Here is a 22,600-nt window from a genome sequence, read left to right on the forward strand (position 1 = left end):
CTTGCGGAAGTCAAGAAACACGGCATCTACCTGTGAACCCGTGTCTATGGCTCTCTGAGTCTCGTGGACGAATAGCGTGAGCTGGGTTTCACACGATCGACTTTTTCGAAACCCATGCTGATTCCTACGGAGTATATTTCTAGTCTCCAGAAAAGTCATTATACTCGAACATAATACGTGTTCCAAAATTCTACAACTGATCGACGTTAGAGATAAGGGTCTATAGTTCTGCACATCTGTTAGACGTCCCTTCTTGAAAACGGGGATTACCTGCTGTCCCCTTTTCCAATCCTTTGGAACGCTACGCTCTTCTAGAGACCTACGGTACACCGCCGCAAGAAGAGGGGCAAGTTCCTTCGCGTACTCTGTGTAAAATCGAACAGGTATCCCATCAGGTCCCGCGGCCTTTCCTCTTTTGAGCGATTTTAATTGTTTCTCTATCCCTCTGTCGTCTATTTAGATATCTACCATTTTGTCATCTGTGCGACAATCTAGAGAAGGAACTAGAATGCAGTCTTCCTCTGTGAAACAGAAATGGAAAAAGACATTTAGTATTTCGGCCTTTAGTCTGTCATCCTCTGTTTCAGTACAGTTTTGGTCACAGAGTGTCTGGACATTTTGTTTTGATTCACCTACCGCTTTGACATAAGACCAAAATTTCTTAGGATTTTCTGCCAAGTCAGTACATAGAACTTTACTTTCGAATTCATTGATCGCCTCTCGCAAAGCCTTTCTCACACTACATTTCGCTTCGCGTAATTTTTGTTTGTCTGCAAGGCTTTGGCTATGTTTCTGTTTGCTGTGAAGTTCCCTTTGCTTCCACAGCAGTTTCCTAACTCGGTTGTTGTACCGCGGTGGCTCTCTTCCCTCTCTTACGATCTTACTTGGCACATACACATCTAACGCGTATTGTACGATGGTTTTGAACTTTGTCCACTGATCCTCAACACTATCTGTACTTGAGACAAAACTTTTGTGTTGAGCCGTCAGGTACTCTGTAATCTGCTTTTTGTCACTTTTGCTAAACAGAAAAATCTTCCTACCTTTTTTAATATTTCTATTTACGGCTGAAATCATCGATGCAGTAACCGCTTTATGATCACTGATTCCCTGTTCTGCGTTAACTTTTTCAAATAGTTCGGGTCTGCTTGTCACCATAAGGTCTAATATGTCATCGCCACGAGTCGGTTCTCTGTTTAACTGCTCAAGGTAGTTTTCAGATAAAGCACTTAAAAAAATTTCACTGGATTCTTTGTCCCTGCCACCCGTTATGAACCTTTGAGTCTCCCAGTCTATATCCGGCAAATTAAAGTCTCCACCCAGAACTATAACATGGTGGGGAAATCTACTCGAAATATTATCCAAATTATCCTTCAGGTGCTCAGCCACAACAGCTACTGAACCAGTGGGCCTATAGAAACATCCAATTACCATGTCTGAGCCTGCTTTAACCGTGACCTTCACCCAAATTATTTCACATTTCGGATTTCCGTCAATTTCCTTCGATACTATTGCACTTCTTATCGCTATAAACACGCCTCCCCCTTCACTGTCCAGCCTGTCTTTGCGGTATACATTCCAATCTGAGTTTAGGATTTCATTACTGTTTACGTCTGGTTTCAGCCAACTTTCTGTCCCTAGTACTATATGGGCGTTGTGACCGTTTATTAATGAGAGCAGTTCTGGGACCTCTCTATAGACGCTCCTGCAGTTTACTATTAGCACATTAATATTGTTATTCCCTGTTGCATTTTGCCTACTCCTACCTTGCTGCGTCTCAGGAGGCGTCTTGTCGGGCCTAGGGAGGGAATCGTCTCCGACGAATGTCTGGTTGAAAGCATATGCGACACTCATCGGAGATGAGAATGTGATGCCAATCCCAAGCGGTCCATTCGGCATGTTGTTGGGTCCATTTGCACTGCACTGCATGGTGTCGTGTTTGCAAAGATGGACCTCGCCATGGACGTCGGGTGTGAAGTCGTGCATCATGCAGCCTGTTGCGCACGGTTTGAGTCGTAACACGACGTCCTGTGGCTGCATGAAAAGCATTGTTCAACATGTTGGAGTTGCTGTCAGGGTTCTTCCGAGCCATAATCCGTAGGTAGCGGTCATCCACTGCAGTAGTAGCACTTGGGCGGCCTGAGCGAGGCATGTCGTCGGCAGTTCCTTAGATTAGATTTACTTTCATTCCAATTGATCTGTAGTGAGGAGGTCCTCCAGGATGTAGAACATGACAAATATTTGCAACTAAAACAAATAAGCTAATGTACCTTTCACAGGTCCCAAGTCAAATGACACCTTTTTTTTCTTAAAGAAAAAAAAAAACGAACACTGTATGAAAGGATCATGTTACAACATTCATTTACAGAGATCGCACTAGGGTGATGAATTTAAAATTTAAAAATAATGTTTTTTTATTTATAAGTTAATAAACATATAATAGAACTATACAATACTTACTTACAGTGAACACATTACTGCAACGAAATGGTGCATAATATACAAAATCAATTGGTTCTACTGAGAAATTCATCAATGGAGTAGAAGGAATTTGCCACCAATAAATGCTTTAGACTGCTCTTAAAGCGAATTTCATTGGTTGTTAAGCTTTTTATGACTGCTGCCAAGTTATTGAAAATGTGTATTCCTGAATAATGCACACCTTTTTGTACAAGAGTAAGTGACTTTAAATCCTTGTGAAGATTATTCTTTTTTCTTGTATTGATTCCATGAACTGAGCTTTTGCTTGGAAAAAGTGACATTTTTTAATGACAAACTTCATTAAGGAACAAATATATTGCGAAGCAGTATTTAGTATCCCTAGTTCCCTAAACAAGACTCTGAAGGATGTTCTTGATTTCACACCACATATAACTCTTATTGCTCGTTTTTAATGCTGGAAAACTTTAGCTTGGCTTGATGAATTACCCCGAAAAATAATCATATATGACATTATGGAGTGAAAGTAAACATAGTATGACAACTTTTTCATTTTTATATCTCCTATGTGTGACAGAATTCGCATTGTAAATAGAAATTTCTTTAGACGCTTCAGCAGTTCTGTGGTGTGCTCCTCCCACTTGAGTTTATTATCAAGCTATAATCTCAAGCATTTAACGCTGTCCACTTCTTGTATCAGCGTGTTATCATATGTTAGGCATACACTCGTGGGACACCCCTTACAAGTTCTGAAATGCATGTAGTGTTTTTTTTTTTCAGGGTTCAGTGACAAAGAATTTGCTAGGAACCAATGATTGTCTCTCTGTATTTCCTCCATGTCCGAACAACATTGATTTGGTTCACTCCGAGGCGCCTAAACTCTTCCCTTGTTGAGAGCCCTTCCTGGCACAAAGTAAGAGTGCGAACGCGATCGTACCGTGGTATTTACCGTCTAGGCATGGTTGACCTACAGACAACACGAGCAGTGTACCTCCTTCCTGGTGGAATTACTTGAAATAATCAGCTGTCGCACCCCTCCGTCAGATAGTCGCTGCTCATACACGGTTGTTTACATCTTTGGGAGGGTTTAGTGACATCTCTGAACAGTCAAAGGGACGGTGTCTGTGATACGTCACGTTTGCTGGACTGCTGTTGAAATTGCTCGTCAATGTTTTATAAAGTTGTGGTGTGCGTACTGAAAGACCTTCGGTACACACACCATCGGATTATTTGACATGTTGCTCTAACGAAGTAGGCGAGTGTCAGCAATATGTCTCGTGGTCTTATCGTGGCGTGTTTATCTTCTGCCGTTAGGTCAGATGATAGAAATGCCACTTGCACGCTTAGAGTAGCAGATTGACGGTGACCAACTTTAAACAGAACTTGATTAATTTTCACACACATTTATTAAAATAGTAACAAGCATAAACCTTACGTAACTTGATTCTGGATGCTATTTACAATTGACAATCTGAAGTTCCTTTGGTCTTGATACGTTAATCTTATCCTCACATATCTCTGATACTTGACAAAGTGTCTATACATTTCTCTTCATGGCTATGAACAGGAAAATGATAATCTTATTAGGCTCAGACTGAAACTTGACCATAGACTGATGCAGACAAATACAGACTGATATAGACTGGTGCAGACAAATTCAGACTGACTAATCGGAGGTCTGTACACTCGTTATAATACCTCGCGCGTTCAGGTATCACTGCGCGGGTGTGATCCACGAGGAGAAAAGGTTCTGCGTTAGCAGCAATCTCATTGGTTGCGTTACATATTAATACGTGGAGCGGAAGCAGAATTTGGTCCAAGGCAGCGCCATCTCGTAGTGCGGAGACGGACGAGCGCTGCGCCTGTGCTGTTGTGCTTAGTGGGGCTCGCTCTAATGGGAAAGTTGTGTATGCGCTGACTACGTGGAACTATGTACACAACAAGTATTATTCTTCAGTTACTTATTTGCTGTAAAAGAAACTTATTAGTTGGTTTTCATTAATCTTAGTCTTTCTTCCTGTGTTACTGACTCGAGTGGTCTGTTATTCGTGAGTGTCCTTACTCGTTCGACTAAGCCTCACGCCTTAGTAGTGTTTTGCGGCATGTAGTGCGGCTGTAGCGGTTATAAAGCTAAATACTGATAAACTTATTTGTGCATTGTCATATAGTTATTAAATTTAATAGTTTTCAGCGGTGTTTCGTGCTGTTTATGGTGAAATAACGGTTTAATAAAGCTCTGGAAACGTTCGCTTTCTGTCTTTTTAGAGATTTCTGTGCGTTGAAGTCGTTTAGTAAATTTCGTGCTTTAGTTTTCGGCTGACGTTTCTTATTCTTTCTAGTGAAATATTTCAGTAAACTTTTCATTTAGTGTTTTAACTTCGTTTAGTGTCCAGTGGCCGTTTGAATTTTTTGGTTTTAGCTAATAATTTTGTGCAGTTTTGTTGGTATTGGTATTTAGCTGTGGTGCAGTAGTATTAATGCAAGTAGTTGCTTTCTTAGTAGACAGAGAATTTAAATATCGCTGTTGTTAGTACTATAAATAGTTCTACTAATGCCACTGAACTTTGATAGTGTAGACGTATAGTTATTTCAGTGTAAAAATTTACCATGAGTGAGAAGTGTGGGCTCTGTCGTAGGTTTGTGGGTAGTGGGTTACGGTTTGGGATTTGTTCAGAGTATTTTCATTGGGGGGGGAGGGGTGAATACAGTGGGGAAGCCGGTGGGCATTCTAGCGAGATCCTTTCCTGGGAATGCAGAACATGTAGTAGAAATAAGTTGATAGAGGAGCAGGAGCGTACGATATGTGCCCTTCAGGTGCAGTTACAATGCGCAAAGGAGGAACTAGATAGGCTGATGAGGGTGAAGGGTGGTGGGGAATAGTAACTGGCAGTTGATAAGAAGGCAGCTAGGAAGAGGAGGTATTCAGACAGTTACACTTTCTGTATATGAGTGGAGAGGAGCCTCTTGTAGCTGTAGATGTAGGGAACATGCAGCAGTCCTCAGGAGTTAGGAGGCCTAGGTAAGCTGCAAAGCCTAGCAGAAAGAAGATGTCACCAATATTGTGAAGCCTAGTGCAGGGTTGGCTCAAGTGACTGACGGCATAGGGGAGTTACGTAGGAATTTTACGAAGGAGGATCAGGCAATGATAGTGGGTGTAGCAGGGATTAGTCTTGATAGGTACAGGGAATATGATGTAGGTGGTGACCTGATTAAGATAGCTACTCAAACTGGTGACACTAATGTGCATTTCGTGAAACTGTTTCAGCTTCATGATCGGCCTCATCTTAATACGGCTGCTACGCGCGTTAACATGGGGCTGGGGAGGGTGCTGATGTCAGAGGGCATGGCTCACATCTCAGTGTTGCCAGTTGGGTCTATCAGTAGATCGGGATTCACTAAGCATAGGTATGGGAAGGGGAGGCTGGCAAAACTTACAGGTAATAGTGTAGTGGGTGGTGGTGGGATCATTCATGGAAGAATTCCTGTACAGTTGGTTTTAGAGCTCCACCTTTTTTAGACTAAAGTCAGCCTGTAGGTATACCTGCTTAAAGGAAGTCCCTCTAACTAAGGGCTCGCCTTAAGAGGATGTAATGTTTCCAAGTAGAGAAGGAATTACCATAATTTATCATAATATAAGATGTATTAGAGATAAAGTTAGTGAATTGCTTATAGATGCTACTCATAAATTATTGGTATATCAGAGCACTACTTAAAGAACTTGACAATTCCGAAGCTTCCTTTGCCAGCGAACAGATTTCCTGGGTGTTTGTCAAGGAAGTCCTTGCAGGGGGAAGTGGCTATCTACGTATAAAACAGTATCCCATTTGAGTCCATAGACGTATCATGGCACTGCGCTGAATATTTGAATGTTGTGCAGGGGGAGATGAATTTAGCGAAACTAAACTTCTAATTGTTGTTTATGGGTCCACTAACTCTGACTTCACACCATTTCTGCTCAGTCTAGGGACAGGTCTTGATTCACTTTGTAGGAAGTACCAGAAATTAGTTATATGTAGTGACTTCAATATAAATTTTGTATATGATTGTGCAAGAAAAAGAATGTTGGTAGCTCTCATAAATTCATATGATCTGATGCTGACCGTGTTTTTTGCATCTAGGGTGCAGGGTAACAGTACTACAGCCATAGACAATATTTTTATTCATTCCTCATTACTACATGGGAATTCTGTTAGTAGAAGGTTGAATGGCCTTTCAGACCATAATGCACAAATTTTAACACTAAAAGGCTTTTTTACTCAAACAAATGTCACATATAATTACAAACTCCGTTGGAAAGTTAATCCAACAGCAGTGGAGAGTTTTTTAAACCTTTTCAAGGAACAAACGTGGCAGGATTTTTATAGTACCATTAAAATAGATGATAAATATAATGCTTTCCTTCACACATTTCTCATGCACTTGGACAGTTGCTTTCCATTAGAACGTTTTAAACAGTAATAGGTAGCCTGGGTGGCTGACTATTGGGATAAGAATATTATGTAGAACAAAGAGGGAATTATATCATAATTTTAGAAGTAGTCACAATCAAGCTACAATAGCCCATTACAAACAGTGTTGTTAGGTGCTTAAAAATGTTATCAGAAGGCAAAGAGTATGTGGTATGCAAATACAGGATAAAGTTAAAACCATATGGTCAGTTGTGAAGGAAGTGTTTGGTCAGCAGCACAAGGTCGACGATACAAAGTCAGTTCGCAGTAAAAATATTTCTGTCACTTACAAATAAGGTACACTCGTATGTACAGTATTTAACAATCATTTTCTGAGCATTTCTGGGGAATTATATAAAAATTTACTTTCTACAGGGAATCATATAACTTTCTTGGCAAATGCCTTTCTGAGATTTGTGTCTGAAAGACTCCTCTGTGGTAAACACAAGAGGGAGATTGAGTCAATAAATAAATCACTGAAGACTAAGGACTCTCATGGTTGTGATGGAATGCCTAGCAGAATATTAAAGTACTGTGCTGCACATTTTAGCCCTGTATTTAGCCATATCTGTAATTTTTTCTTTAGGAATGGTCAGTTTCCTGAACGACTAAAGTACTCAGTAGTAAAGCCGATATATCAAAAGGGAGAACGGGATAATGTAGATAATTTTAGACTTACTGCTATGCCATCAGTGTTTGCTAAAGTTATTGAAAAGGCTGTGTATGTAAGGATAGCTGATCATTTTATGACACACGATTTACTGTCAAATGTATAGTTCGGTTTTTGGAAGTCGTTTAACAACTGAAAATGCTATATTCTCGTTTCTCTCTGAGGTACTAGTACTAGATGGGTTAAAGGAAAGGTTTCGAACGCTAGTCATATTGTTTGATTTAACTAAGGCATTTGATTGTGTTGGACCATTATGGAATACGGGGAGTAGCTCACAATTGGTTCACCTCCTTAGGAACAAACAACAAAAGGTCATTATTCACAATGTTGAGAATGGCTGTGACATGGGGTATGAGTCGGATATGGTCGTGGGGGGGGGGAGGAATCAGGGATCAATGTTGGGGCCATTCCTGTTGTTTATTTTTTATTTGTATAAATGATATGACCTCAAGTATTACGGGCAACTCCAAAATATTTCTGTTTACTGATGCCTCTAGCTTCGTAGAAAGGATGTTGTGTGCAGCATTGGTTTCGTCCCAAATAGTGCAGTTCATGAGTTAAGTTCAAGGCTTGTAGAAAATAAACTAACGCTAAATCACAGTAAGGATCAGTTTTTAAAGTTTCTAACACACAACTCAAGAAAACCTGACGTTTTAATTTCACAGAATGGGCATTTGATTAGGGACACTGAGCGGTTCAAATTTGTAGGTGTTCAGATAGATAGTAAACTGTCGTGGAAAGCCCACGTTCAGAATCTTGTTCAAAGACTTAATGGTGCCATTTTTCCTATTCGAACAGTATCTGGAGTGACTGATCGTTCGACATGAAAAATAGTCTGCTTTGCTTATTTTCATTCGCTTATGTCGTATGGTATTATATTTTGGGGTAACTCTTCCTATTCTAAAAGGAGATTTTTGGCTCAGAAACGGGCGGTTCGGGCAATAAGTCGTGTAAGTTCAATAACCTCTTGTCGCCCCTTTTCACGAGTTTGGGTATTCTGACATTGGCCTCTCAATATATGTATTCCTTACTGTCATTTCTTGTTAACACCGAGCGAGGTGGCGCAGTGGTTAGCACACTGGACTCGCATTCGGGAGGACGACGGTTCAATCCCGTCTCCGGCCATCCTGATTTAGGTTTTCCGTGATTTCCCTAAATCGCTTCAGGCAAATGCCGGGATGGTTCCTGTGAAAGGGCACGGCCGATTTCCTTCCCCATCCTTTCCTCACCCGAGCTTGCGCTCCGTCTCTAATGACCTCGTTGTCGACGGGACGTTAAACACTAATCTCCTCCTCCTCCTCCTGTTAACAATATTAGCGTATTCCCAAGAATAAGCAGCTTTCACTCAGTTAATACTCGACAGAAATCAAACCTGCATTTTGATCTGACTTCCTTAACTTTTGTGCAGAAAGATGTGCAGTATACTACTGCATCCATTTTCAGTAGGCTACCACTCGAATTTTAAAATCTTAGCAGAAATACACGTGCTTTCAAATCGAAACTAAAGAGTTTCCTCATGAGTCAGTCCTTCTACTTTCTCGAGGTGTTCCTTGAAAAATTAAGCTGATTCTTGTTGTATTGTTGATTGTGTTTACTTAAACTTATTTACTGACTTTTTTCGGGTTCATACACAATTATTTTACCTGTTATTACTTTTATGTTGTAATTTTATGTACTGACACGTTCCATGATTTGGACCTTTGCTCCTCAGTTTGGTCCTATGGAACTTGACGTGTAAATAAATAAAAATAAATAAACAGTCAGTGTCTATGCTCAGGAGTTGTGGGAACTGGAGTGGTGCAAACATTTTTTTATGTGTGTATTTGTCTGTGGCTTGTTTCATTAATGCCACCTCTAACTAACTAAGTAACTATATGTGTCCTAGAGCAGCAATGTCGTCAGTATCTAGCGACTGGTGTTTTATCAGACATTGACATACCAGCTAATGTTTCTTTAAAAGAACGTAGCAATGGCTCCAGTGACTGCACAAAACGAAGCATAGTGTGTGGAAAGCCCTGTTGCACACATCAGTGAGATGCTGCTAATATTCCATTAACTTGTACCGTTGCCGATATGCCAGTGATCATTTTCTGAACGACTTTTATTACACTCTCTTCCAGACGAAATGTCTCCATTATTCTCATTATGGACTGCTGGCTCACTTGATCAAAGGCTTTACCGAAACTGATGAGTGCCGGCCGCGGTGGCCGAGCGGTTTTATGCGCGTCAGTCCGGAACCGCGCGACTGCTACTTTCTCAGGCTCGAATCCTGCCTCCGGCGTGGATGTGTGTGATGTCCTTATGTTAGTTAGGTGTAAGTTGTTCTAAGTTCTAGGGGCTGATGACCTCAGATGTTAATTCCCATAGTGCTCAGAGCCATTTGAATCATTTGAAACTGATGAAAAGGAGGTCACATTTTATGTTGGTTACACCGGTTGTGGCAATTACATCTGTAATTTCAGAAATGGTTTTTTTTAAACTATATGTTAAGCAATGTAGTCATTCCAGTGTTAATAGCTCTGGCGATTGTTTTGTATTCATAGTTCATTAGTGCAACAGACCACAGAATTTCGAAGTTTTCTGTTCGTTCTTTCTTGCAACGAATACAATTTTTCTTTCATTTCAATAGTCACAATCCAACCACTAATTCTGTCTTTTATAATTGCGCTAAAAATAGTCTCAATGATGTCTCAAAATTTTTGACAAAATTTTTGGGATTTCCGTCTTGCCTTGGGGCTTTTTTGGCTGTTGATTTAACAGTTAATTCACATACTTCTTCCATGCTAAAATCAGCAACAAATTTCATATTGCCCTCAGTAATTTCTGAGTTTAGTGCTTGTACAGCTTCAGCTATCAGCTCCTCACTGGTGAGTATGTCATTCATCATGTCGTTTAGTTGAGTGATTATATTCTTATACTGTTTTCTCAATCCGTCTTGGAATGTGCGTATACCGTTGGTTTGACCTTTCTTGAGGCGATACATCGGCGCTGTCTCGGCTTCTGCCAGGTATCCTGCTTTGGATGTGATCTTCAGGCCATATAACTACTTTCTTCCGATCTGATTGAGTTTTACTTTAATTTTACTTATGTGTTGCATGTGCTCGTTTGTAATGTTGGGTAATTCGTACAATTCTCTAAGGATGGTGAAGTAAAATTCCAGAGCTTCCTTTAATTCGTTAGTTTTGTGTCTTCCGGTGGTTATTAGGCATGATCTTGAGGATCTGTTAGTAAGTCTGGCTCACAAGTCGGCTACTGATGTGAAATTACTGAGTTGGTTCATTATATTCTCACAGTGTCACGTGTCTTCCTCAACCAGGTGGGAGGCTCTGAATATAGATTGCCCTCCATACCATTTTTTCGGGCTGATTGTCCAGGTTTAAGGTCACAGGTGATGCACAATGGCCTGAAAATGGTGCGGGTGTTGACATCTGTAGTCAGCATTCAGTGACAAATGTACCTGTTAACATATATTTCATCAATATGGCTAGCCAATGTCGACATGAGGAAGTATTTCTCACAGTGATCGGTATTTCAGTTCCGGTGCTTCCTTGAGCTGCGTGTTCCTGACAAAGTCAATTCTTTACAGTAAAATTCCCTCGCTGGACTTTCGCTTGAAGCACACACTTAAAATCGTCTCATGTTAGTAGATCAGATCGCTTTCTTTCACCAGATACATTATTTCATCTTTAAAGAAAGTAGCTTGTTCATCTGTTTGCTATTGCCTGACGTGACTTAAACGTTTGAATGGGTGACATCGTAATTTTCTTCACGCGATATATCTTCCGAATTCGAATTCCTCGTTATCTCTGATAGGGATACTTTCATGTAAAAGGACGGAGAACTGTAGTGCCTGAGTTTTCTTCGAGTGTGAAATTCACAATTGTTCGAAACTGAGCTACGATTAAGTTTATTTACGTTACTTCTTGTAAGAAGATAATGTCTGCTTCAGACCCATGTATGAGCTGCTGCAGTGCAGTTACTTTTAAATCTAATGTGATTCATTTAATGTTCAGAATGAGAAATGTGAATGCCGGGATTTTACTTAATTGGCTAGTTTTGCAGTCGCTCTGATTATTTTAATCCTAGAACCACCCCACTATAGTGTCTTTTGCAATGCCACACTCGTGACTTCCTCTGTTTTGGGCTTTGCTTGTTTTATTTTTTGGTGATTTTTGCTTTGTGTTGTACATTTTGCCTACGTGTACTGATACTTTCTCGCTCAACAAATAAAGGTCACGGAAGGCTTATATTGGTACCCTCGCCTGTTACTTCACGCATAGGTATCTCTGGTGGCTTTTCCTTCTGCTGTTTGGTAGGACTTTCACTTTCCTCTTGGAATGAGAGGATATTTGGAGAATGGAATGGCTTGACCGTTTCCCAACTTAAATACTATAAAACATGTAATGAAATGAGGTGTGGAGGCGTAATGCAGAACGCTGACGAGCATCTTTCCACCTGATACACCCCACTTCTCTCTGTCCATCTGTTTCTCTGCTGTCTCTCCATCCATTTGCTCTTCCCTCTCTGTACATCTGCTCCCTCCCCTCTGTCCATCTCCTCCTCAGCCTTCTAATTCAATCTCCTGTTGCTTCCATTGGCCCTCCCCCTCTCCCTGCCCATCTCCTCTTCCCTTCCTCTGCACATTTCTTTCTCCCCATCTCTCTGTCAATGTCCTCCTGCCCCTTTCTCTGTGTATGTCTCCCCTTTTTCTTTCAGTCTTTCTCCTCGTTCCAATATCTCTGTGAAAATCTCCTCCTTCCCTCTCTCTTTTTGCATTTCCTCCTCCCCACAATCTCTGTCCAACTCGACTCCCCCTTCTCTGTCCATCTCCTACTCCTCCCTCTCTGGCCATATTCTTCTCCACCCTCTCTCTCTCTCTGGGCCTCTAATCCTCCCTCCTCTCTCTGACAACCTCATCCTCGCCGTTCTCTGTCCGTATCCGCCTTCCTGCTGTGAGTCAAACTCCTCCTTCCCCCTCCTCCTCACTCCATCTATCTCATCCTCTCCCCATGTCTGCTCATTTCCTCCTCCACATGTCCTCCTCCCATTCTCTATCCATATCCTCATTCCCCCCTCTCTCTGTCCATCACTTGCTGTCTTTCTGTCTCTCTGACCATGTCCTCATTCCACTCCATCTCTTCTCTGCCCTTTTCTTCTCCCCCATCCATTTGTCAGTCATCTCCTCCTCATTCTCACAGTCCATCTCCCTCCCTCTCCCTCTGTCCATTTCCTCATCTCCATATCTGTGTTTATCTGATCCTTCGCCCTTTCCATAGTCCAGCTCTCCCTCCCCCTTCTTCCTGCATGTTATCTTCCCACCTCAATAGGAGGCTGCTGGTATTAAACCGACAGAATTACCTTAAAGGTTGTAAGTAGCATGCGTACAAAGTTTGGCTGAAATCTCTATCAAGGGGTTTCGAAGGGCTGTTTACCCATAGCTTTGGCTACATACACATGTCATATGTATTTCACTGATTTCATATTTGAAGAAATGTATGATGAGATGAAAGAAATTAATCAGATAGTTAATGGAGACGAAAATTTATTTGTGATGGGGGACAGGAATTCGACAGCAGGAAAAGAAAGAGAAGGAAAACAATAGGTGAATATGGAAAGGATGAAAATAAATGAAAGAGGAAGCCGTTTGGTAGAATTTTGTACAGAGCATAATTTAATCGTCAATAACACTTGGTTCAAGAGTCACGAAAGAAGGTTGTTTACATGTAAGAGTCCTGGAGACATCAGAAGGATTCAGACTCGATATGTAACAGTAAGACAGAGGTTAAGGAAGCATATTTTAAATTATATGGTATTTCCAGCGGTAGATGTGAACTCTGACCAAAATTTATTAATTATGAAACGTGAGGAAACTGCGAAAAGGTAGACATGGATATGTTAAAAAAAGAACCTGAAGCTGTTGAGAATTTCAGAGAGAGCATTAGGCAAGTGTTGATTAGCACAGAGGAAAGGAATACAGTAGGAAGACTACTGGGTAGCTTTGAGAGATGAAGTAACGAAGGCGATAGAGGGTCAAAGAGGTAGAAAGACAAGACCGAGTAGAAATTCTTGGATGAACAGGGGGTACTGAATTTAACGGATGAAAGGAGAAAACGTAAAAATGCAGTAAATGAAGCAGACGAAAGGGAATACAAACGTATAGAAAAAGGTAGACTAACAAGAAGAGTAAAATGGCTAGAGGAATGTCTAGAGGACAAATGTAAAAATTTAGAAGCAAATTTCACTAGGCGAAAGACAGATATCGCATACAGCAAAATGAAAGAGGCCTTCGGAGAAAAGAGGAGCAGCTGTATGAATATCAAGAGCTTAGATGGTAAAACCATTCCTAAGCAAAGAATAGAAAGCTGAAAGGTGAAGGGAGTATGTTGAGGGTCTATACAAGGGAAAGGAACTTGAAGACACTGTTATACAAATGGAAAAGAACGTGGATGAAGATGAGGTGGGAGACATGATACTGAGAGAAGAATTGGGCAGAGCACTGAAAGACCTACGTCGGAACAAGGGCCCTGGAGTAGACGACATTCTGCCAGAATTCCTGAGAGCTTTGGGAGAGCAAGCCACGAAAAACTCTTCCGCCTGGTGTGGAAGATGTAACAGACAGTCGAAATACCCTCAGACTTCATGAAGATTATAATAATTTTAATTCAAAAGGGCAGGGGCTTTCAGGTCTGAATATCACCGAATTATCGATTTTGTAAGTCATGGTTCCAAAATATGGCCAGGAGTTCTTTACAGACGAACCCGACTTCGGGGAGATTGTATTCCGCAGAAATGTAGGAACACGTGGGACAATACTGACCCTACGACTTACTTTAGAAGGAAGGTTAATGAAAGGCAAATGTTTGCAGAGAGAAAGTTCTTAACAATGTTGACGAACACCATTTTTGAAATTATGTAGAAAGCAGGAGTAAAATAAAGGGAGCGAAGGACTATTTCAACTTGCACAGACACCAGATGGTAGTTATAAGAATCGAGGAGCATGAAAGGGAGTAGTGGTTGAGAAGGGAGTGAGAGGGTGTTGTAGCTTATCCCCGATGTTATTCATACTGAATACGTTTGAGGAGACAGTAAAATTCGCAGTACAACCTGACTACACGAAGAAATCGGATGATAGGACAGATTATATTAGATTAGTACTTGTTCCATAGATCATGAATACGACACTTTGTAACGGTGTGGAATGTGTCAGGTTAATAAAAGGTGTCTATACAAGATATTACATTACACAAAATATGACATGACACTTAATATTTTAATTTTTTTTTTTTGAGTGGGGGGTGGGGAAATTACCCGCTTATTACATTCAAAAATTCATTTAATGAGTAGAAGGAGTTGCCATTCAGAAATTCTTTTAATTTCCTTTTAAATGCTATATGGCTATCTGTCAGACTTTTGATGCTACTAGGTAAGTGACCAAAGACTTTTGTGGCAGCATGATTTACCCCTTTCTGAGCCAAATTTAGAATTAACCTTGAGTAGTGAAGATCATCCTTTCTCCTAGTGTTCTAGCCATGTACGCAGCTATTACTTTCGAATTCGTTCGGATTGTTAATAACAAATTTCATAAGTGAATATATATATATATATTGTAACGCTACAGTGAAGATCCCTAGCTCTTTAAATAAGTGTCTGCAAGATGATCTTGGATAAGCTCCAGCAATTATTCTGATTACACGCTTTTGTCCAGTGAACACTCTTTTACTCAACGATGAGTTACCCCAGAATATGATGCCATACGAAAGCAGAGATTGAAAATAGGTGTGGTAAGCTATTTTACTGAGATGTATATCGCCAAAATTTGCAATGACCCTAATAGCACAAGTAGCTGAACTCAAACGTTTCAGCAGATCTTCAGTGTGTTTTTCCCTTTCAACCCCTCATCAATGACCTAGAAATTTTGAATATTCTACCTTAGCTACCGATTTCTGATCGAAGTCTATATTTATTAATGGTGTCATTCTATTTACTGTGTGGAACTGTATATACTGTGTTTCGTCAAAGTTCAATGAGAGCCCATTTGCAGAGAACCACTTAATGATTTTCTGAAAAACACCGTTTACAATTTCATCAGTTAATTCTTGTCTGTTGGGTGTGATAGCTATACTCGTATCATCAGCAAAAAGTACCAGCTTTGCATCTTCGTGAATACAGAATGGCAAGTGATTAATATGTATTAAGAACAGCAGAGGACCCAAGACCGAACCTTGCGGCACCCCATTCTCTATTGTTCCCCAGTTTGAGAAATCACCAGTGGGATTCTCACTCATATAAATGTCACTGACCTTTTCACTGAAAACCTACGCCTACGAATTTCCCTAAAACGAAATATTTGGTGATGGTTTTACTTCAGTTCAACTCATTGGGATACTACAACGGGATATTTGTTTATTCTTTAAAAAAAAGAAGACTGCAAAAATTTTACAAATATGAAAGACACGATACTGAATTGTACACTTCACGTAATTTAGTGATTAGCAGAACATACATTTGACTTAAGACCGCATTAGCCAGTTATTAGATGGACACTAAGTTGGCTGATACTGATTAGCGGTGAGAAAGAGAAGACATAAACGTCGACTGGCACTTTCTGAAAACGTGCAATGGACAATCAAATGAAACTCGATACATTTAGTATGACTGTTTCCCTATCCACCAAACTGGAGTGCGTGTATCACTTATTGAAGTACGGATAGCAGTGGTACTACCGATGTCCTGCCCCGGGTGTTGTCCGCTGTGCAGATGATGTACGTGGCGTACCTGCAATCCTCTGACGCAGTATACCGTCTGTAAACTTCTCGGGCTGAAATTATTTCAGCACAAGACAGAAGACGAGCCAAGATTTCTGTTTACTCACTAGCCAGGAACAGAAATTCGACTCAAGTATTCTCCCGTAAAGAAGCACTACAAAGTGTGTCAGACTCCACAGAGAGCTAAAGAATCGTCATTCGAGTAAACAGAGTAACAATTCTGTCCCAGAGAAGTGACTCATGCGCACCCGTGTTGATAGAAACACTTCTTAAAATCTGACTGAAAGCTTACCTGCTCTCGCTGTCGCCGGTGAAGACTATTCGAGCGATCTTCAGAGATATACGCCGCTCCCAGATAGACATGCGGCGTCTACGTTTGCGCTCCAGACGACGAATCCCAGTGGCCGTTACAAAGACATTACCGTCCATTGCATCGTTATTAATATGATAGCCAAACACCTGAAGCTCATCCTCCTTTCGGAAGAATTTCTAGGAGGTTCCAGTTCCCCTCGTCAATCCGTCTCTACGTTTTTCTTTTTTCTCCACTGGAGGCGTGCTTTAGCGCTGCCCGTGAGAAGCTTCCACAGAGGTCACCTTGCGAGCATTATTTGTGCCCTGAGCATTCCTTCACACTAAAAGGATGTCCTTTAAAATTCTTCTGTCCCCAACGCTATTTCTTCAAGTAAACTGTTCTGAATTTTTTTTCGTCTCGCTGGAGAGCACCTACCGTCCACTCTGTCCTCGATGTGGGAGATCTGCGGTCTCTGCATCTACATCTACATCGTACTCCGACGGTACTTCCGGTACCACTATCTGATCCCTCCAACCCTGTTCCACTCGCGAATAGTGAGTGGGAAGAATTATGGTCTGTAAGTCTCTGTATTGGCTCTAATTTCTCGAATTTTCTCCTCCTGGTCAATAAGCGAGATGTATGTGGGAGTAAGTAATATGTTGTCCGACTCCTCCTGAAAAGTATTGTCCCGAAATTTCAATAGCAAATCTCTCCGTGATGCACAACTCCTCTCTTGTAACGTCTGCCAGTGGAGTTTGTTTAGCATCTCCGAAACGCTCTCTCGCCAGCTAAACGATCCCGTGTCGAAACGCACCGCTCTTCGCTGGATCTTCTCTATCTCCTCTATCAGTCCTACCTGACAGGGACCGCAGATAGATGAACAATACTCAAGAATCGGGCGAACACGCGGCTTATAAGCAACTTCTTTCGTAGGTGAGTTACATTTCCTCGAGATTCTTCCTATGGATCTGAGTCTGGAGTCTGCTTTTCCATTAGTTTTATGTGGTCATTCCACCTAAGGTCTCTTTGAATAGTTACGCCTAGATATTTTCCGGCAGATGCTGTCTCCAGCTGTTTGTCATCAATAGCGTAGCTGTACAGTAGTGGATTTCTTTTCTTATGTATGCGCAATATGTTACATTTATTTACGTTCAGAGTCAACTGCCAGATCCTGCACCATTCATCAATTGTCTGCAGGTCATTCTGCAAATTCTTACTATCTGCTACCGTTGCAACTTCGGTATAGACAACTGAATCATCTCCGAATAGACTTAAAGAGCATGCAACGCTTCCTACTCGATAATTTATATATACTGTAAACAGCAACTGACCGACCTCCATTTCCTGTGGTACTCTAGCATTATGAACCACCGCTGTCATGCGCTGTTCTCCTTCAGAGCAATAAATGTCTGCCCTTCCAGAGTATAACAAGATGCTACGGAGACTCTCGTTAGCCAACCGTGGTTTATGAGGAATGAGAGGCAACATGGCGCTTTATGTCAGTACTCCGTCTGAGTTAACTCGGAGACATGCAGTATCACAGAAATTGTTACTATGTGGGGCTAACCAGTAACAGCCAAGGAACTGATTAATCCGATTCTGCATAGTAAATATAATGTATTGTAAATGCAAATCTACAAGAACATTAAATGTATCGTGGAAAAATCTTGCCATCTTATACTTTCGACCCCTTGACAACTAATTTTCTGAGTTCATCACGAAGCAATTGTGGTGTGTGGTGTTACTTGATGTAGAAGAATATTGTCACCGCAGAATATCTTATAAACATTCTTGAGACAAGACCACTTTCATGATGTGCCATCCTCTTGTAAGGAGACAACTTCCTTTGCTTATTAACCACTGGTCATTAGCTACACCCTAGCAAGCACCTTGCCGTAGAACCCTTGGATCTGTGTCGCGACATGTACAAATCAATAGCAAAATGACCAGCGACAAAACAAAATTTACACACAGATCAGTATCAACGTTAACATAATGTCTCCACTGCCTGTTATTACAATGGTCTCATCCAAAGTATCTATGAGTGTGCTGATACAAATCAACCTCAAGACCTAACACATTTACTCCCCACATATTCATATAATATGTCTCTTATATACAAAATTACTATCGATTATGGCCGTCCAACGAGATATTAATCAAACGTGAAGTGTATCCATCGTATTAGAATGTAGAGAACATAACTATGATCATCTGTTAGAAGTTACTGGTGATCTGCAATTACCGTTAGATTACATAGTCAAGCACCGTGAGAGAATATCAGTGTGTGCTGTAGTGGCGTTCAGTCCAAAGACTGGTTTGATGCAGCTCTCCATGCTACTCTATCCTGTGAAAGCCTCTTCATCTTCGACTAACCAGTGTAACCTACATCCTTCTGAATCTGCTTCCTGTATTCATGGTCTACAATTTTCACTCGCCTCCCTCCCTCCCCATACCACACTTCCCTCCAGCACTAATCTGGTGACCCCTTGATGCCTCGGAACGTGTCCTACCAACCGATCCCTTCTTCTAGTTAAGTTGTATGACAAATTCCTCTTCTCCCCTATTGTATTCAGTACCTCTTCGATAGTTACTCGATCTACCCACGTAATCTTCAGCATTCTTCTGTAGCACCACATTTTAAAAGCTTCTGTTCTCTTCTTGTCTAACCCGTTTATCGTTCATATTTCACTTCCGTACATCGCTACACCTAACGCAAATAATTTCAGAAAAGACTTCCTCAAACTTAAACATGTATCTGACGTTCACAAATTTCTCTTTTTCAGAAACACTTTCCTTGTCATCGCCAGTCTACATTTCATTTCGTCTCTACTTCGACCATCATAAATTATTTTGCTGCCCAAATAGTGAAACTCATCTACTACTTTAAGTGTCTCATTTCCTAATCTAAATACCTCAGTGCCACCTGATTTCATTTGACTTCGTTCCATTAGTGTTGTTTTACTTTTGCTGTTGTTAATCTTGTGTCCTCCTTTCGAGACACTGTCCATTGGGTTCAACTGCCCTTCCAAGTCCTTTGCTGTCATTGTCAGGCTCACAATGTCGTCGGGAAACCTCAAAGTATTTATTTCTTGTCACTGAACTTTCATTCCTACTCCACATTTTCCTTTTTTTCCTTTACCGCTTGCTCAGTACACAGATGGAATGACATCGGGGATAGGGTACAAGCCTATCTCACTCCCTTCTCAACCGCTACTTCCCTTTCGTGCCCCTCGACTCCTATAACTGCAATCAGTGTAAACAGCATAAACTATAATAGCGTTAATTATCCTGTTAGAAATTACTAGTGACCAGCTGGATAATTATTATGCCCAATAGTTGATCTTATATATCAGAATGCGTACTTATCAGTTAGAACAGAACGTGTTGGAAAAATATTTATTATACGAGGGTCACTCCAAAAGAAATGCACACTATTTTTTTAAAATTCATCTATTATTCTACATGTTTGAAAGTTCTACAGTGTGTAGGTACATGTTTTAGGAACAATATTTTCATTTATCTACATAATTTCCACCCCTCTCAACTGCCTTACGCCATCTTGGAACCAGTGCCTGTATACCCGCACGGTAAAATTCTGGACCAATCTGCTGGAGCCACTGTTTGGCAGCATGCCCAAGGGAGTCATCATCTTCAAACCTTGTTCCACGAAGAGAGACTTTGATTTTCGTGAAGATACGATAGTCATATGGAGCCAGGTCTGGACTGTAAGGCGGGAGTTTCAGTGTTGTCCATCTGAGTTTTGTGATCACCTGCCGCTGCGAGGACAGTCCTCAATATTGCCGTGCCCAGTTATCACGTAACCTGCTTGCCCACCGACTAACTGTACTGCAATTGACAGCAGCATCTCCATACACCTTTTTCAACCTCTTGTGGATGTTTCCCACTGTCTCGTTTTCACAGCACAGGAATTCTATGACAGCACGTTGCTTCTGACGAACGTCAAGTGTAGCAGCCATCTTGAAGACATGCTGTGACGGCGCCACTCAGGAGGAACAGGTTGAACTAAGTTTGAAAACAAGCGGGAAGGATGTATCTACACAGTGTAAAACTTTCACACATGCAGAATGAAAACTGTATTTTTACAAAAATAGTGTGCATTTCTTTTGGAGTGACCCTCGTACTTACAAGAAAATCATTTCAACACAATAAAAGCTAACAAACAAATAATGACACAAATACAATGCATGGTTACTATGTGCAGAATGTAACTGTTTGCTGCTGACGTTGTGTTCAATGAACACACTGTTTTCGTCGCACGCGACATGCGTACTCACACACCAAGATACGAATCATTTCTGAGATTTGGGCAATTGTTTTGGCTTGGCGGGGCGTAGCACTAGAATCAGGCAGGGTGTGGATTTTGAGGTGGAGTTCGACAGCAACTCGTACTATCGCGCCATCGTGGCGCATGAATTCGCTCAACTACAAGAGGAGCTAATGCCCTAATTTTCACTACGTGATGACGTTCGAAGACCCTGGTATGGCAGTTACTAAACTGCTGGCGAAGCTATTGTACTGTCACAAGTTTGCTCAAGATTCTCGAAGTCATGGTGGTCATCAGTATTCAGACGTGGAAGACCTACTGACCACACTCTGGGGTTCTGTGGTAGAAAGAGATATCGGGTTGGTTCAAATGGCTCTGAGCACTATTGGACTTAACATCTGAGGTCATCAGTCCCCTAGAACTTAGAACTGCTTAAACCTAACTAACCTAAGGACATCACACACATCCATGCCCGAGGCAGGATTCGAACCTGCGATCGTAGCAGTCGCGCGGTTCAGGACTGAAGCACCTAGAACCGCTCGCCCACCGCGGCCGGCGAGATATCGGGATTGCACTTCTGAACTACATCTTATTTGGAGACCAACCTCTGCTTATAGTGAGTAAGTATCTCGCAATTGAGGATGCATCCAACAGACCTCTGCTCTTATGTTCATAAGTTCTGGCTGCTTAACGTTGTGTGACAGAACTTGTCCTCTACGCAGTAGGTCCTCTTTTCTTTATTTTGGTGTCTTCGTTGTCTTTAACTCTTCAGTTTCTTGTGTCTTCTGATTTCTTTCTTGAATTTCTTCTCTTCTGCCTTCAGTTCTTGTTACTTGCACTCTTCTGAGTCTTCCTCTGTCTTTTTTTTTCTTTTTTTTTTTTTGGGTCAAGTTTGCATTCAGAGTGGTTCTACTTATGATACCGGTAAAATAATAAGTGGGATCAGTAAGACATACATACGTTTGTACACCGTGTGACGTTGTTTTCTGGCAGTAACAGCTAGGTGAGAAGAGATTAGCTCAGTGAAGTAGACTGATGTGATTGTGATAGTCCAACAGCCTGTGTCTCCCCCCATTTTCAACAGAATTTGTGAAGTCTTCATATCCAAGGTACCTGCGAGAGTGTGACTTTAATAATGCACCCTCTGCATCGGCTTCTGACAGCATCTGCATACGCCCGCATTGCATTTTGCGGGACGAACACTGCCGTTCTGCTCGCCAGGGGTCTCTGCAGGCCGCCTCCGTCCGCACATGCCTAACTTTCATTCTCGCCTGGCCAGTATCGTAACAGCCCACAGCAGTCCAGCATGCTCCCGTCTGGCTTCCTAGTCGGGCCACACCCGCTTTCAGGATGTGTGTGATCTACTGGGCATTGGTCACTGTTTCTCACTCCGTCCAACATTCTGCACACATTGTACAAAACTGGTTAACATTTCCTGCTTACATAATTAGTGAATCAAAGACGTAAAAGTCCTTAACACTACGTGCTTGTAATACTAATTGGCTTTATGTTTAAGGACACAAGATTAATTAACATTTAGTTCCCATGCAATTGGCTATATATTTCCAAATTATTAATTGGCTGTTGGCTAGTACATTTTACCAATTCGTGCAGTTAATTTTTTTGCTAGTAATTTCTCCCTTTTGTTTGAAATGGCCTCTCCACGTGCAAGCACTACTGCAGACGGGCTGATTCTAC

This window comes from Schistocerca cancellata, chromosome 1 (genome assembly GCF_023864275.1).
Source record: "Schistocerca cancellata isolate TAMUIC-IGC-003103 chromosome 1, iqSchCanc2.1, whole genome shotgun sequence".
NCBI classification, from domain to species: Eukaryota; Metazoa; Arthropoda; class Insecta; order Orthoptera; family Acrididae; genus Schistocerca; species Schistocerca cancellata.